Genomic DNA, 17,702 nt, shown 5'->3' on the forward strand with positions numbered 1-17,702 from the left:
TGCAGTGGAGGGGTACAGACCTCCAAGTTCTCCTGGGGGTAAATGTAGTGATGTAGGCTCAAGTCAATTGATTTAGACTCAAGTTGAACGCAAGTCGCTTCAATTACTTAACTTGGACTCAATTTGGCAATGACATACTGATTCAACTTGATTCATGATTTGTATATTTTTAGCAACTGACTTGGTGGCATTATTCACTTTGAGCAGCAGGGAAGACCTGCCCTCAGAGCGTGGGGTGCATTTCTCAGAGGGGAACAGCAAACACGTTAGGCAATGGGCTTGGGCTGGGGGTTGAGGTCTGCTCAGCAGCCTGTCTCTGCTGCACATTGGAGGATCCTTTTAAAACTTTTGAAAAGCTAATGGGATCCTCCTGCCTCAATCCCACTGACTAATGTGTTTGGTGTTCCCCTCTGAGAACTGCACCCTACCTCATTTTTTTCTGTCTAAAGTGGTCTCCCAGGCTTGAGACTCAACTTGAACGTATCTTGCAAGGCATGAGACTTGACTTGAGTCTTGAAGATAGAGACTTGAGATTGACTTGAGACTTGGAGTAAAAGATGTCACTGTTCCCTAGTCTTCCACAGTTGCCCTATATACAATGCTAGTCCTGACATTACACAGAATGAGGCAACTTCCTCTGGCAGAAGATCAGGGAATAGCATCTGTTTCTGAGCCCCCTGGCAGTTCTCCTCTGTTGGATGATAGAACTGTGTGTGTCACACAGCCTGTATGGCATCATATAAATTATGCTGTTGGCCCCAGGGCAGTGAAGGACCTCCCCCCACTGCTAATATTAAAGTCAGTTTGCTTCTGTAAGTGAAATGGAGAGGCAGAGCCACTGTCTTGTCTTTTGATTCAGGCAGCAAAATGTCTTGGATCTGCATGCCTAATCAGTAACCAGCACCATATCCATGTCACCAAATAACAAATTCTTATTTTCTCCTGCCAGCAAAATCACCCCAAAACCCAGTGTTGGGTAATGCTTTTATTGAACTGCTAAAATATAATTTAAAATATTTAGAAACCATTTAAAGGTCGAGCTGTTGATAGTGCCAGAATTCTTCGTCAAAATGGCCATAGCAGGGGTCAGAAAAGTTCCAAAGTCCTTCTGTCAACATTTTGAAGTTATAGGATCTGTAGTTATGCTAAAGTCCCCAAATGAAGTCTGCAAATGTGAGGAATCAGCTTGAGGTGTGCTTAGAGTAGTGGTTCCCAAAAGTTCAGTCTTCCAGGTGTTTTGGACTTCAACTCCTAGAAACTCCAGCCAGCTTTGCCAACAGTCATGACCTCCAAATTATCAGGAGGAGGACCAAAATTGGGGAATCACTGGCTTAGAGGGAAGTAAGAGGTTTAAACTAAAACATTCTTGTATTTTTGGCTTCACTCTTTTCCCTTTACGTCCTGAGAATGTAGCTCCAAAGGTCTCTGAAATTGTGTTTGGCCCTCAAGCTGAAAGAGTTCCTCACCCTTGTGATAAGAAAAGGATCTATCCCTGCATTTCAGTATTTTTAGCCATAACTAAAGCCACAGCTTTGACTGATGTAGAGGGAAGTGGGGCTATAGAGAAAGAAATGAGTCTCCTATGCACACGTCTGAAGTAGGGACTTCCTTGTTCATAGTAAATCCATATTTCTTGGTAGAGAAGCAATGGTTGCCCAGAGAAAACAATTAAGAAATCCCAGATTTTAGGGTAGCTGTGATTGGACAAAAGCAAAAGTTAGTGAAGACAAGAACTTTAATTGATGGAGAAAATGAAGGAGTCTTAAGGCCCTGTAGTAATGGTGCTTGCAGCCCGTGTGAGACACATTTCCCCACCACTGGACTATTGCATGACAATCCTGCAGTGTAGTCTAGTGTTGTTTTCAGTATCTTGGTATGTTGGGTTTGTTAGGGAGATACAGTTGGTAAATGGGTGGGTGGGTTAAATTTATCAGCAGCAATGTACAGAAGACAATCCATTTCTGGTATGTGTCATAAGTTCAAATTCTTCTTGTTCAAAAATCAAGAGGACAAAAGAAAGAGGAAAAAAGTATAATTGTCTGACCTGTGCTGATAACACTATGTAAAAAAAAGTAATCATGAGGTATAAATATAATGAACACAATAAATGCCCTTAAAACACTTTGTTTGCTTTTGACCATTTTATTCTAGAATACCCTCCAGAATGGGATATATATATATATATATATATATATATATATACAATCAATCAATACAATTTATTGAGTAGCCCAAGGGCCGTTTCAAAATACTAGTAACATAATAAAAAGCAGTATCACACAGCTATATATAAAATGTAAATACAGTGCACTATGTGCAATAAACCTCCATACAATATAAATACATATGCATAACCTAAGCGTGCACCAGAACCAGAACATGCACTACTTGTCTACAGCTTATGTATATCTAAAAGATATACAATATGTGCTAAAGGATATACTAGTAAACAGATAAAATAAAATAGTTAACAATTAAACAATAGTATGTAAGATAGTTACCATAGGGAATAAAACAGAATTAAAATTGGAATTGAAATGGGAGGCAAAAGTAACATAAAATATCCGTCGACATACATCAAATCTGTTCATCCCCCTTACAATTAACACCAATCATTCCAACATATCTAGATCTCAACAGCGAAGGAACCGAGCTGTAGCAATAATCACACTCTTCCCTGAAACTTAACACAGAGGTCCAAATGGGGCAAGTGTCACTGACTATCACAGGCTTCTCTCAGTGATGTGATGAGTGGTTTTTCTCTTCAAACAATAGTTACCTATGTCTATCCATACAAATAATCTCATAAATTTTTTTGGAGCTAGGTGTCCACTTTTACAATTGGGGCAGAGTTCCCATCACCTACAGTGTCCTAGTCCCAGAAAATCCTGTTGGCAACTTTGATGAGACACACAGAGTCTTTCACAAGGTATCAGTGGATGGGTGTCCAAAATGCAAAGGCTGTTGGGAAATGGTGAGTGAATAGCTTTCAGAGACAAAAGTTTTTCTCTGCAGTCCAAACTGGCTCTTCTCTTGCCAGTGGGTGGCAAATACTGTTTAGCTGTCCAAATTGGGGAAGTTAGACTGTTCTGGAAGACCAGAACAAAAATAGATGAGAGAACAACGGTTGGGCTGTGGTTAGCGTGCCTGAATTTCTATGATTAGTTTAAGAAAGGTCGCGGTTTAGGCACTTGACTGGTTACACCTCTCCCAGAGGGGGAAAAGAAGGGAACCATTGCATATTTGTGTATCAAACTCTTTGAAATGACTGTAGACTGAAAACTCACCACAGAGTGACATTAAAGTTGCACTTAAAAAAAAAAGTTGGATTAGTGGAAAAGCAAAACATCAAGGCAATAAAAAGTTTAATGTTTGTCCTGTTTGGTGCTTGCAAAGGGACACAGATCTGTCTCCTATTTTAGGTCTGCACAGCCTCAGACACTTTTGCTACTGAAACACTTTCTAGCTACATGAAAGCAAATGTCCAGCATACCATCCCAGTCAAGAGTGACCAAGAAACAAAATGTAGAGCAGTGTTATGGGCATCAGGGGGAATGCCTTAGATAGAGTCAATGGATAGAGTCAGAGAAGTCATCAGAGCAGAAAGACAGGTATAATTAGGCCCCACCCCAGTCATACCTTTCAAACCATCCCTTTACTTTATCTGGTGGAAATGAATGGTATCCAATTATTTATTGTAGTTCTGCATGCCTTTGTTTCTGTCTTATGGCAACCCCAAGGCAACCCTGTCAAGAGATTTTTTTTTGAGAAGATTAGTTCTGAGGGGGTTTGCCATTGCCTTCCTCTGAGGCTGAGAGAGTGTGGCTGGCCCAAGGTCACCCTGTGAGTTTCTATTCCTGAATGGAAATTCAAAGCGTAGCCTTCCCAAGTGCTAGTCCAGCACTCAAATCACTTAACCACACTGGCTCTTGTTCATCCACTCTTTTATGGAAATGGGATTCTTTGCTCTTGAGGACACTGTGGTTTAAAATGAGGAGGGAATCTGTCTTTGCATAATTTGACCATGACTTGTGGGGATGCTATAAGGGGTGCACTGACAATGGAGCTCACTCTAAGGGCCTAGATGTATATAAACCTTACATTACATGCACACACATGGACAAACACACATCGCTCATCATAATGACAGACATTTTGCCAGTATATTAGAATGACTTCAAGAGATTGAAGAGAAGATTGTTTGTTCCAGGCAGAAATAAAAGGAACAGTTACTAGTACAACATATGAACAAGATGAGTTGCACAATTTTTAATTCTTGAGCTACAGAGAATCCATGAGTCAAACCAAATGGGAGAATTTAATACCATAGATCCCCTCTATGAAGAAAAATAGGCACTGTGTGTTTGAGTGTGTATTTGAGTGGGGGTGCGCACTAGGTTCTCCCAAGCATTACTGTATACAACACTGTATATTAGGGGTGGAGAATGTGTGCCTCTCCATATGTTGTTTGACTACAGCTCCCATCAGCACTGGTCATAGGAAAGAATGGTAAAGGATGATGGGAGCTGTAGTCTGGCATATCTAGATAGTCACTTGTTTCTCTTCCCTACTATAATGTCTGATTAGAAATAAATTTGTCTGATTGCAGCTAACAGGATATCTCAGGCAATAGCACTGCAGCCTAAGGTGGGGTTTTTTTGGCAGTACTTTTAAAGCATTATTTTCAAACCATGCAGGGCACAAAGTCCCTTTTCAAGAAGGGAACCTATTGCACATGAACTCTGACTCTAGACAAGGTAGATTTTACATTCCAGGCACAGATACAGAGAAGGTGGAGAATAACTTAAGGTGTCAAATGAAAATGGTCTAAAGCAAAGTACCTCCAACAGCAAGAGGGAAAAACTTTGGCTGGGTTTTTACCAAAACTTAAAATTGCAAGATGTAAAACCTGGTTTTCAGTTCCTACTTTTTACCCTTCTGCATCAGAAAAGAGAAGAGAAAAAAATGAAGCTAGACTGCACTTATTAAACCTTGTTAGTACTCACTCTTGAACAAAGATAAACATCCACAGAAAAGAGAAGGCTCAGCTCAGCCTCTTGAATGGTTCTGGACTCTTTGAGAGAAATACCAGGGGTGAGCATAGCTGTGATCACAAGTCCAACATACACCATGCTAACAAACTATGTTTGCTAAAAAACTATGAGTAAACTATAATGTTGCGGATTGAGGGAAACAGTTTCTCAAAGTACCTACTCATGAAACTAAGATCTTGTGGTATATGTGGCCATTGGATCAAAGATTGGCAGAGATTGGCAAGCTACGTTTACATGTTACAGTACTGTATTTGAAAATAAAACTGGTTGCCTGTTACTCAGAACAACACTGCCAAAGTCCCTTGTTACTCCCTTGCAGTGCTCCTTGTTACTTTTTCTGATACATCCTGTTACTTTACTTTGAGTGAAAACTCCTTAGAGAGTGATACAAATCTTGGAATGTTTTCTTTCAAAATGCCTCTAAAAATGCCCTTTAAACTCTGTTTTTGAAAATAATTAGAAATTGTTACATACTGTACCAGTAAAGTAGCTTTGCTCTTACTTTATGATGTTACTTTTGAAATGTAACTTTATTGAACTGCTGTCATCCAAGAAGGCAAGTAGTGACAGGTAACAGTATTACTTGTTACTTCCAAGATCCACATCAAGGTTCCAAGCTTTTGCATATACTCATCAGGGCCGAAGCCAAACATAAAATGGGAGCAGGTTTTCAGGTGTGTGTTATGCTGAAAGTCTTTTGCTGGTTTCCCTGGTAAATCCTTTGGTAATCCATGCTGGGTGATCATTTTCTAAGAAAGTATCCAGTTACCAATAGAGAGAACAGAGGGTCAGGCTGAGTATATAAATACCATTTTCTTGAGAGAGAAAGAGGGAAGATGAATTGTGGGTATGGGCTATTTTGCCCCAAAACAGAGGGCCAAAAGAGGAAAGAACAAAGAGCATCCAGAAGCAAGATAATAGGAGCCAGGCTGAAGCAGAAAAGTGCAGAGCAGCAGAGATTGCTTCTGTCTGGAAGATGAGAGATGCTGATACAGGGAGGGGTTCCCACGAGAGGGAAAATGGGGGAAGGGGTGTCAGAAGAATGTAGCTTGAGTGGTTGCTCCAGTGGGTGGGATCCCCCTTGGGGGATTAGCTGCTGGACTCCCAATACCTCTGTCTACCTCCCCATCTGCATTTATTATCATCACAGACATTTGTGACATTAATTATCTTCCCCAACATCAAAAGCTTCTCCACTTGTTGAGCGACTAAACAGAAGGCCTTTTCTTCCCATTGCTGCGGGGCAATTCCCCCCTCCTCTCTAATCTCAAGGGCAGTTTTTGTGTCTCCCCCACCCCACCCCAGTGACATGCAAAGTGCTGACACAAGGTCTTTGTCTCTTCCCCTCCTTCCAGATGGCCCACACTCCTTTTCATTTTCACTCATCTGGGGTTTCCTGCCTCCGCCTGCTGCACACCCACCCCATTCCATTCCTTAGTATCATGGACTGCAAACCCTACAGAAGAAGCACATGGTTCATAAGGCAGAGCTGAGCCAACTATGAGATATTATTTAAGTAAATGGGTAGACTCCCACTGTAGCAGTTCTCCTTTGTATCTGTCTGGAAGAGCTAAGAATGCACTTTGATCCAAAGAGAACACAAAAAGTCCCTGTCCCTACAAGTCCCCTCACTTTGGTTTTCCCTGCAGCTCCCTTGAGAAGCTATAACTCAGGCTGCAGTGTCAGGTCTGTAGCTGGGTGATGGTGGTGGAGGGGAGGGAATGAGGGCATTGCCCCTTCCAATAGGAATCCTCCTCCCACAATGAAAATTTTATTTCAGTCCCAAATTTCTACTATTGTATAGAGTAAGACACTGAAAATTGCTCACACCTAGAACTCTTACCTCATTGTGCTTGCAGTTCCCTTAATTTGTTGTGGTAACTTTGTCAGCCCCTTTCCTTCTTTTCCTTCCCCACAGGAAGGAGCTCCTTGCTGATCACATGTCCAGGGGATTGTTTCTGACCGCAGCAGAAATGGTGGCATGCTGCACAGAATTTACACAGAGCTCCTGCCCACAAAGAAGATGGTGGCTGCTTCAAAAACAGGGACAGGCCAGAGGGGCAGATGTGGTGTTGCCTAGTTGTCCCATAGGCACAATGCTGTGGTGTCACACCAGATTTTGGGCCAGTTCATGTGGTCACCATTGTGGTCAGTCCAGGGCATAATGTTCTGGACTGGCCTTGGATTAAACAACCAGCATAGATATACCACAGTGACATCACTGGGGGGGGGGGTGCAGACTGCTCTGGGTGGCACCCCAGAGGAGGATGATACCTAGTTGGGGCCTCATCCCCTTTCAGAACAGGAGGGGTGAATGTTTCCCTGGGGAAGAAGCAACAGGAGGGGTGAATGTGCTTTCCAGCTGCTCCATCACTGGAGAACACCCGACAATATAGGAGCAAAAGAGGTAAACACGCACCCTTCCTGGGTGACACTCTTTGCACTCGATGACACCCTAGCTAGTGACACCACTGACATACCCTAGCAGGTATAGCAGAGGTAGGGAGGCTTTTTTGGGGTGAGTTGGGCAGATGATGCCTCCCTCCACACCTCAGGGGGGTGGGCTGGATGACATCAGGCAGTAGGGCCATGCCTCCCTGCTTTGTCAGGAATTTTGCCACCAGCACCTCAATCTAGGGAGATTCCCCAGCCTTGTGCCTTTCCACACTGGTAAGGGTACAAGGCAAGTGAAGAACAGCTAAGTGGAAATTCCTTCTGTTTACTATTTTTTCCCCATTTAATTGATATCCTGCCTTTCTCCCAATATGACACTGAAGGTGGCATCCCATTAGGCTAAAACAAACAAAGCTAAAACAATGTGTAGCAGAAGCCAAGGCAAAAACTTGTTGGCTGGCTTTGCGTGTTGCCTGTCCCCTGACCACTCCGCTGCAGGGAGAAGGTGGGCTGAGCAACTCAGTGACAGTGGAGATGACAGCTTTCCCCAGCATTGCCATCTTTTCTAATGAATCATGTGATTTCATGATATGTCCAAAGTACAATAGGCTAAGGTTAGTCATGTTATTACCATGCATAATTATCTACACATCTATCATACCTTCCATGATTCCTCTTTTTTCAATGCTGAAGTCTGAATTACCAAGCCCACCCAGAGAGACTTGCAATTTCCTCAGAAAAACCCCTGGTGATGAAGTCTTCATGTTTGCTGGGCGAGGGCCATTTGCCTCTCTACCACCTGAAATGTATATCCCCCCCAATACACACCTGCAAGTTCATTTGATGAAATATTTGTGTGAGTTCAGTTCCTGATGAATAAACTTTACTTAACTAATTCTATGTTTCATATTATTTTAAGAAGCAACTAACCATTTCTGAAACTTTCATTGCTAGGTGCTTAAATAAATATATTCAGTTGGAAACTGGAGCTGATTAAGTTATTTGGCCTAGCCTGAGGTTGGTCTTACTCATGTCCTGGACTACTTGGCATCCACGCTTAACCTAGTTTTTACAAAGATTAAAAGAAGCTCTATAGAAGGGGCCTCTCCTTCTCCATAAGTGTAGGCAATAAATTTGATTTGTCCATCAGCTCATGCTAAGGGTTATGTAGATGATGGTGGAAGCATCTGGGAATATGCAGCACACAGTGCCAGGAATCTGTCCTACTTCACAGGACTGGCATTGCACACCTTTATTTCTCAGAGACATATTCAGGGCCTTTTCACAGTACATAATTATAATAATACTAAGATTCCACTTGGCATGGCTGTATCCTATGGAATCAGGGTGGGGTAGTTTGGTCAAATGCTCCAATGGAACTTCTAATCACCCTTCTCTCCACCACCAATCCCCATTCCATGGGATGGAGCCATGTGGAATCATAACAGTATAATTGAATAGCGTGAAAGCACCCTTAGGCTTAATTTTAGCAAGACTTTGGATTGTTGGATCACATAAGTGGATGTCAGACTACTACAACACAAAAAGCAACTGTCATTATAAATCCATGGTGGGAATTGTGTAGCCTTTCAGATGTTGTTGGACTGTCACTTCTAACAGACCCAGCCAAGATAGTCAGTATTAAGGAATGCTGGGAGATGCAGTCTAACAACATCTGGAGAGCTACAACAATCCCTGCCCTGCTATCAATGGTGCTACCTAATTGCACTTGTGATTATATGATTATAAATAAAAAACTAAAAGTTGCTAACCAGGGATGTATCCAAACTGGAGTCAGATGGGGCCTGAGAAAACTTCTGGCCCAATTAAATGGCAGAGGGGGGAAATACCTGCATTCAGATCAGCTGCCTCCTTGTCATTTTAGAGACTTTTCTCTTACACAAGGCAGCAGGCTCATACACCATCCTATAAAGCAATGGTCCCCAAACTTTTTCAGACTATTGCCCACTTTCCTTTTTGGCTGCAACCATAGCACCCCCCTCCCCACGGCACATATTTTTTGGTACTGTATGTCTACTGTTCTCCATGTGGTCATGCTGGCCACATGCCCATGGAATAGTATCTGACAATGCTGAGTCCCTTGGATTAATAACTGAGATGAGTACCACCCCCTACAGTCAGACACAGCTAGACTATCTTGTCCAGGAAAAACCTTTACCGTTACCTTTTCTATTGCAAATTCAAAACAACCAATCTTGGTTGCTGCTCCCTTTGCGTTCAGTCACCTTGGGAGCAGCAACCAAGCAGCTGGCTGAGCAGCGACCAAGAAGCTTCTTGCTTATGTCAGCCTTGTAGCTAAGGTCAGCTCAGGCAACAGGCTTCTTGGCTGCTTTCTGAGTGGCTGCTCAGTTGCTGCTCCCTTTGTGCTCTGTCATCCTAGGAAAAGCAACTGAGCAGTGACTGAGAAGCCTCTCACCCATGCCAACCTTGTAGCAAAGTCCAGTACATACAAGAGGCCTCTTGGTTGCTTTTCAGGCAGCTGCTCATTTGCTGCTCTCAGGGTGACCAGGTACAAGGGAGACACTGCTCTCTAGAGATGATGGACACTCAATCCTTCATCACGGCAGAGAAAGGCACAGCCAGTGTGTTTGTAGGGAGTTTACAGAGGCTGCTTGCTCTGGACTGGAGACTGTTTGGACCAGGAAAGGGAGAGATTTTAATTACAGGAGCCGCTTCAAGACAAGGGACTCTTTCCAAGAATCAAGCACAGATACTCCTTCCCCAGAGACATGTCTTCCTCACAGAATTCCAAGTGTCCACTTTCCCACAAAAATGGTTTCTTCTGCTATCTCTTCTCTCAGCCTGTCTGATGCAAAAAAGCAGGAGCAGTAGTGCAATTCCAGCCTGCTAGCCAACTCCCAGCAAAGCTCACAAAGCTTAAGCAGGGTCCTAAATTTGAAAGCTCAATTTTGCCACTACTTCTCCCCCCCTCCCCATGTGCTCTTATTATTTGCTCCAATCTGTCTCAAAATGGCGCCATTCTGAGCCACAGAAGTGATGCCCTTTGCCCAAGCCTCACACAAGTTTCCCAACTGCCACTACTAGCGAAAGAGGAGTGAACTCACATGAGCAGGCAAAGAGCAGGAGACAACTACACACAAAATGATCAGTGAGGCTTTGTGGTGGTTTTCTGGGGATCCTGAAAAGAAGTGTAATGTAATCCTTATCTCCACCATGGTCCTAAAGGCTGCTAGTTCCCTTTGTCTTTCCTGCACACCAACACTTTGACTGAAGGATCCCCTGCTACCTTTTTTTGCCCTCATTGCCTCCCCTATTGCCCCCTTTCTACCTCACTGTCCTCCCCCCACGGATCCTTCCACTGGCCCCGGAGGGGGGAGGCATACCTACCATCCACTTTGCAGATATGGCCCCACAGCCATCCAAGGAATATTATTTTCACTTGATTCAGAATAGCCCACAATACTTCTCCCACTAGGAATACAACTCACAATTATTTCCTCTACATTCCTCTAAGGGTGCATCTATACTGTAGAAATAATGCAGTCTGAGACCATTTTAAGTGCTGTAGCTCCATCCTATGGGATTTAGCCTTCTCTGCCAGAGAGTTCTGGTGCCTCACCAAACTACAAATTACGAATCCCAGGAATCTGTAGGATGGAGCCATGGTAGTTAAAGTGGTGTCAAACTGCATTATTTCTACAGTGTAGATTGCACCCTAGGTGATGGTGAAGTCACCACCTCTTTTGTAGATGTCACTTCACACTGGTCTTGTTGTAGTGTAGAGCAGTGTAGCCTTATTGCTGGATAAAAGTAGTTTGATACTATTCTAACTGCCATGACCCTAACAGAGAGAGTTTGTAGTTTGTACTTAGAATTGTCTACTCTGCTACCCCAAACTGCAACATTAGAGCTCTCTAAATATTTCATGACATGACAAATCTAAGAATTCCATAAGACTGAGCCATGGCAGTTAAAGTACTATCAAACCACAATGACTCCAATATGACCACACCCCAGATAGAACAAATGCTGTGAGCAGCTACCAACATGCCTACCCACCTGCTCCCCATTGCACATTTTAGAAAGAATAGATTGTTGTGACAAGAAGTGAGAAGCCTCTAGAATGTTTCAAGTGAGAGGAGAAATAATAATTTGGGAGGGTGAGTTTGTCTGTTGGGGAGACAGGGGTGTGTGATGTTTGTAAGTTATTATTATTATTATTAACCTTTATTTATGAAGCGCTGTAAATTTATACAGCGCTGTACATGCAATCTTTTTAGTTAGACAGTTCCCTGCCCTCGGGCTTACAATCTAAAAAGACATGACACAGAAGGAGAAGAGAGTGGTGGAGGGAGAGGGTAAGAGGTCCAGCAGTTCCTCTCTACCTCCAAGGCCTGGACCAAGGCAGATGGACTGGAGGGAGGGCTTGGCTTCATAATGGAAGGTTAATCTTCATCCAGGGAAAATACATACTCTCAGGTAGGATAATACGTATACAGTACATAGCAATACAGGAAATGGTTTGATAAACAGGCACTAAAAGAACATCAAAATCTGAGCTCTAAGTTATTTTTTGTCAGTAATAAGCTAGTGGTTTGAGCATTGGACTATGACTATGAAGAGCAGGGTTCAAATCCCCACTTGGTCATAGAAACCCTCTGGGTGACCTTCGGCAAGTTAAACTCTCTCTGCCTCAGATGGCAGTGACAAACCATCAATGGAGACATTGGTCAAGAAAACCCCTTGATAAGATTGCCCTAAATTGGAAACAAGTTGTAGGCATGAAACAACAATACAAGCTGGAATAGTTTCAAACCCAGCATCTACCTTTATTTAACCTAAACATGCATTTGAAGATCATATCTTAATTATTGTAACTGTACATTATTATGCCGTCAGTGCTGCTGTTAAAGCTCACCTTAGTTCAAAGTGCAAGTGAACAGTGGGTCCTGATCCATCAGGTGAAGAACCAGTTTTTAAGCATTCATATTTATAGCCAAGGGAAACAGCAATACCTGGTTCCTTTTCTGTTAAGTCTTTGGAATCCAGAACACTGAAAGCCTCTTCTGTCTACTGCAACTGTGTTTTACATTCAAGTTATAATAATGGTATCCCCAATTACTCAAGTTTCAGTGATACAAATATCTTTTTTTACACTAGCTTGTGCACATTATACATTGGGATCGGATCACAAGACTCTGCTTGAGCCACATCAGAAGGCTTGGATAAGTGTGTGTAACAACCAAAGCATGGTACACTGGCTCTTGCTCAACAGCCATTGCATTGTGGTATGTGGCACAGAGTATGTTTGCCAATGTAAAGCAATTATAACCTCCTTCCCAATTCACCACAATGTGTGCAGACTACAAGATCTATGCTGAGTTTAGGGTTAGTAGACTTAGGCAGCTGCCATGCTGCAGAAATAAAGGACTTTGACATCACGTAAACTTCTATGGCTCAATGCTATGGAATTCTGGGATTTGTAGTTTTGTGAGATAATTTGCCTTCCCTATCAGAGAGCTCTGTTGCTTAACAAAACTACAAACCTCAGAATTCCATAACTATTGAGCGATGGAAGTTAAAGTGGTATCAAGCTGCTTCATTTCTGAAGTGTGGCAGCAGCCTCAATTCACTTGTTAGTCCCAACTAGTAGAAAGTGACTGAATCAATGGAAATTTTGCAACTGTAGATTTATGTAAATTTCATTGTTTCGGTGGGTCTATTCTAACTGGAACTAACAATTGGACTGAGGCATTGGCATTGGATTGTATGTATGTGCATGGTTTTTCTCTGTCACACACACACTTCCTTCTTTGCCCAGCGTATTTACACTGCAATCAAACTAGAAAGGTTTTCACGGGCTTTACTACTTCAGGCTAGACATGAAGGAGGCATATTTAAATACTTCTCCAAATAAACAAACCTACCTACCTACTTACCTTCCATAGGGAAGAGAGTGCCAGGGAAAAGGATTATGACTATGAACAAACAAAGTGGAAATAACTTATTACCTTTGGACCAGTTCTCCAGAGATCATCTCCAGAGGGACCACGTATATCTGAAGTCCACTTTGCAGCAATGGGAACAGGAAATTCAGCACAGTAGCACACACTATACCAAAGAAGTAAAAACTTTAATTTTTAACCCATATTTTCTCAGCTTAGTCCAACTATACAGTAATTTTGTGGCTAATGTAAATATAGTATCTTTATTTTATATATTGTTTTCTATTGTATGTTTGATTATTGTTATACACTGCTTTAAAATCTTCAGATATAAGCACTTTATACTTAAACTGTAAACAAACAAACAAACAAAGGTAGCTTTCTGCTTAATAGGCTAGATTTCTATGTGCAGGGCAATTTTTAAAAATGTGATACTCCAATGGCAGTCTGAACTAATACAATCTATAAAAAGGTCTACTACTTTCTTCTGAAAAGTGTGTATATCGATGCCTCACCTCCCCAAATTTCTGAATGATTATATTCAAAACCTAAAACTAAATATCAGGCACTATCTCTCATTCACTGCTGTGTTGTATACAAAGGTGTATATACCATTAAGATCTCTGAGTTTACTGTGGTCATGAAATTAATCAGAGTTTATTGAGAAAAGGAATGTTTTACAGGTTCCCAAGGGATATAGGGAAAGAAAGAGCAATATCATAAGTTGCCATGATGATCCATGACTACAACAGAGTTCAGATGGTATCTTTTATTGGGCTACTATCTGTTGGAAAAGTAGTATGCAGGCTGTTCAATGAGTTGTGTGTAAGCGTGTAAATCTGTGAACTTCTGTAATAGCTTGCATATTCTTTTATGCAGAAATCAGCCCATTGCAAACAGTGTAGTGTCTCAACCCACAAGAGTTCTAGTTCAGTAGAAATGTTTTAAAAATAGCATTCATCCCGCTGGTTTTCACAAGGAAAATTTCACACAAGGAAAGGGGGACACAAACTAGAGAAGGTGCAGGAACCAAGCAGCCCCCCAGTGCTTGGACTACAATTATCCTTAGCCCTAGCCAGCATAGGCAATGGTGAGGAATGCTGGGAGGTGCAGTTGAACAAAATTTAGAGGCCCACATAATTCCCACCCCTGTTGCCAAGGGATAGGCAGGGTCTCTTAATAACAGTTTGACATGAATGGAGAAAGCTGCAGTCTTCTGAAGGGGACATTTCATCTATTACAGATCTTTGGTGTGCTCCTCAGTGGGTTTACTAATTGCATGCTGAAACTTGAAACCTGTAAAAATGACAAATGCTGGTTTGAAAGTATATGGAACTCACCAGCTAATGGCAGATACAATTGGCTATGGCTCCCATTTGGGTATTTATGCATTTGTTGAAAAAACAGGTTTGTGGGTGTGGAATACATGAGATGCAGAGATTGGAAAAGTCAATACGAAGTTACATGTTGATGGAAGGGTCCTGGGATTTGCAGTCCAAATAATAATGTATTCAGGTTGTGGTGAAATGGCTTTAAACGAACACATGTAGGATTCTGAATTTGTACTAGCACATGAGCGTGTGTAAGTGTCTGTATGCAAGGGGATCTTGTAGTACCTTTGAGACTAAATGTGCAAAAGAAGTTGTAGCACAAACTTTTGTAGGCTTAAGTATGCTTCATCAGATGCAGACCTAACTAGTCTGCAAAAACTCGTGCTACAATGTCTTTCATACAATTAATTTCTAAGAATCTACAAGATCCTTTTGCATACTGATATTCCAGAGTAACACAACTATAGTTTAATCTGCACTGTAGAAATAATGCACTTTGGCACTGCTTTAACTGTCACTGCTCCACCCTGTGGAATCCTGGGATCTGTAGTTTGTTATGGCACCAGTGCGCCCTGAGAGAGAAGGTGAAATATCTCACAAAATGGCAAAATCTATGAGATGGAGCCATGGTAGTTATAGCAGTGTCAAACTACATTATTTTTGCAATGCCGGTTAGACCTATGTCTCTGAATTTTACCTGTGTGTGTGTATTTAAACTTGCCTGTCACAAGCACAGCCTTAGGGGGAAATTAAGAGAGGAAAGCCGCTTGTCATTCTCACTGGAGTTGTCCAGAAGCTCCTCTGGGTCTGGATTAAAGGAAGTGACCCTTACGTGGATCAGGAAGCCTTGTCCCACTGGAAGTAAATTTCCATACATGACTGGGAGTTGGCAGAGTGAGGCTGAGCTCTCAGTTTGACAAACAGGCCATTCCGGTGCTCCAAAGGGGATTTGAAAAGTCAAACACAGGAGTCAGACGTTGCCTGTAATGGCAAAAATTACATTGCCCTTCACCTTTTTAGCAAAGGACTCATTTCAAACAGCAGTAACTTACAGGGTCTATTCTACAGAGAATTATTTCATATATTAGCTTTGCTTTAGACACGCTACAGTGATAGGCAGCTGCATGGAGAGCGTAACTACTCAGGGGACTTTTGCTCAGGTTATAGTATTTGGGTTGCAGCACATTTTGCCAACAGGAAGCCTCTGTAAAAGAATCTATGGAAATAGATACACAGATCCAACACTGGCAAAGGGGGGGGGGGATGAGGAAAGCAGGTCTTAATTCTTCAGCATCGGATAAGAGAAAGACTATAGGGGGGCTTAATGGTGTTAAGGTTGCCACTGTTTGGTAAGAAAGCCTACAGTTTCATAGGTATTTTATGCTTTAAAATATGACAATATTAATTCAAGATTCTCAATTAAAAAGGAAAATAAAGCTTCTAAGGCCCACTGTTGAATCCCAGCATGTTCAGTGAAGGGTATCAGGTTGGGTTATTCAGGTTTCTTTCTTTCTTTTTTCTTTTCTTCTTTTGGTTGTGCTCCTACATCCTTACAGTAATCCAGCACAAAGAATTTGAACAGATGAGAGTTTTCTTGGCATATTTTGTTTATTCATTAATTAAAATATTTATATTCCAAGGAATAGAGGGGTGACTGATACAAAAAGTCACACTTACTTATGAATTATAGAAAAGATTGGGAAAATATATCCAGGGATAGCTGTGTTGGCCATGTAAAGTAAAGTTATTATAAGACTAACAGCTTGAGCTGGGAGAGCCCGGGTAAAGTTTAACCTCTTTGATGTGTACTTCCATTTGAGGTGCATTTTGGATGCTATTGTACTTGCTACATGGCCAACACAGCTATCCCTGGATATATTTTCCCAATCCAGCTGACAATCCTGACATTATAAATCAAGCAAGGAAAATTGATGTTACATTGTGTGTTTGAGAGTATTTATGGAATCTTCCTGGATCTGTAGGCCTGTTGTCCAGATCTTGTACGATTTGCTAGAGCCAATCACAGATGCAATATTAGAGTAGAACAGGGAATATTCTGAGCAAAGTTGCTACCCAGAGATTTGTGTTTCCTTCTATGAAATGCTCTTTCAGGAATTACCAGTCCCAGAGTTCATTGTGTGTAGAGCGGAATGAAGAACCACTCATGATGGCAATCAAATCACCATAACCAGGGGCATTAATCCCATAGATATTGAGAACCACTGATGATGATGATGATGATGATGATGATGATGATGATAATAATAATAATAATAATAATAGGATTTATTTATATGCCACCCAATCACTGGGAATCTGGGTGGCTTACAACAGAGGGGATAATAGACGGTTCCCTGCCCTCAGGCTTACAATCTAAAAAGACATGACACAAAAGGAGAAGGGAATGGTTTGTGTGTGGGGATCAGGTCCAGCATTCTTCTCTCCCTCTGAGGCCTGGACCAAGGTAGATGGAATGGAGAGAGGGCTCTTCTTCTTCAGGCAAGCCCTGATGGAGCTGGGCCATCCTATTCTCCCCCTCATAGGCCGAAAGATGACAGTTAAGGAGGGAGGAGCCTCTTTCTTCAGGCTAGCCCTGATGGAGCTGGGCCAGCCTATTCTCTCCCTCATAGATGTTTATTTATGCTGATGTTTATTTACAGGCACTGTGAGCACTGGATCACAGTTCTGGAGACCTAGGTTTGAATCCCCTGCTCAGCCACAGAAACCCGCAAAACCCTGCTGAACAAAGCTTGCCAAGAAAATCCTGCATCAGGGTCGCCATAAACTGGAAACACACAACAACAAAATGTTATAAGATATTCAGCAATAATTACAAACTAGATATTATAGTAAACAAAAACAGCAAAAAGTATTAATACATTTGGGAACATACAAGGACAATCTCAGTGTGTGCTGAGGTGTAATTTCAGAAATGAAGAAATATAGTTTTAGAATTAAAATGTAAATCATTGTGCTTAGGCACAACAGAACAGAAT

Source organism: Sceloporus undulatus, chromosome 2, assembly GCF_019175285.1.
Source record: "Sceloporus undulatus isolate JIND9_A2432 ecotype Alabama chromosome 2, SceUnd_v1.1, whole genome shotgun sequence".
NCBI classification, from domain to species: Eukaryota; Metazoa; Chordata; class Lepidosauria; order Squamata; family Phrynosomatidae; genus Sceloporus; species Sceloporus undulatus.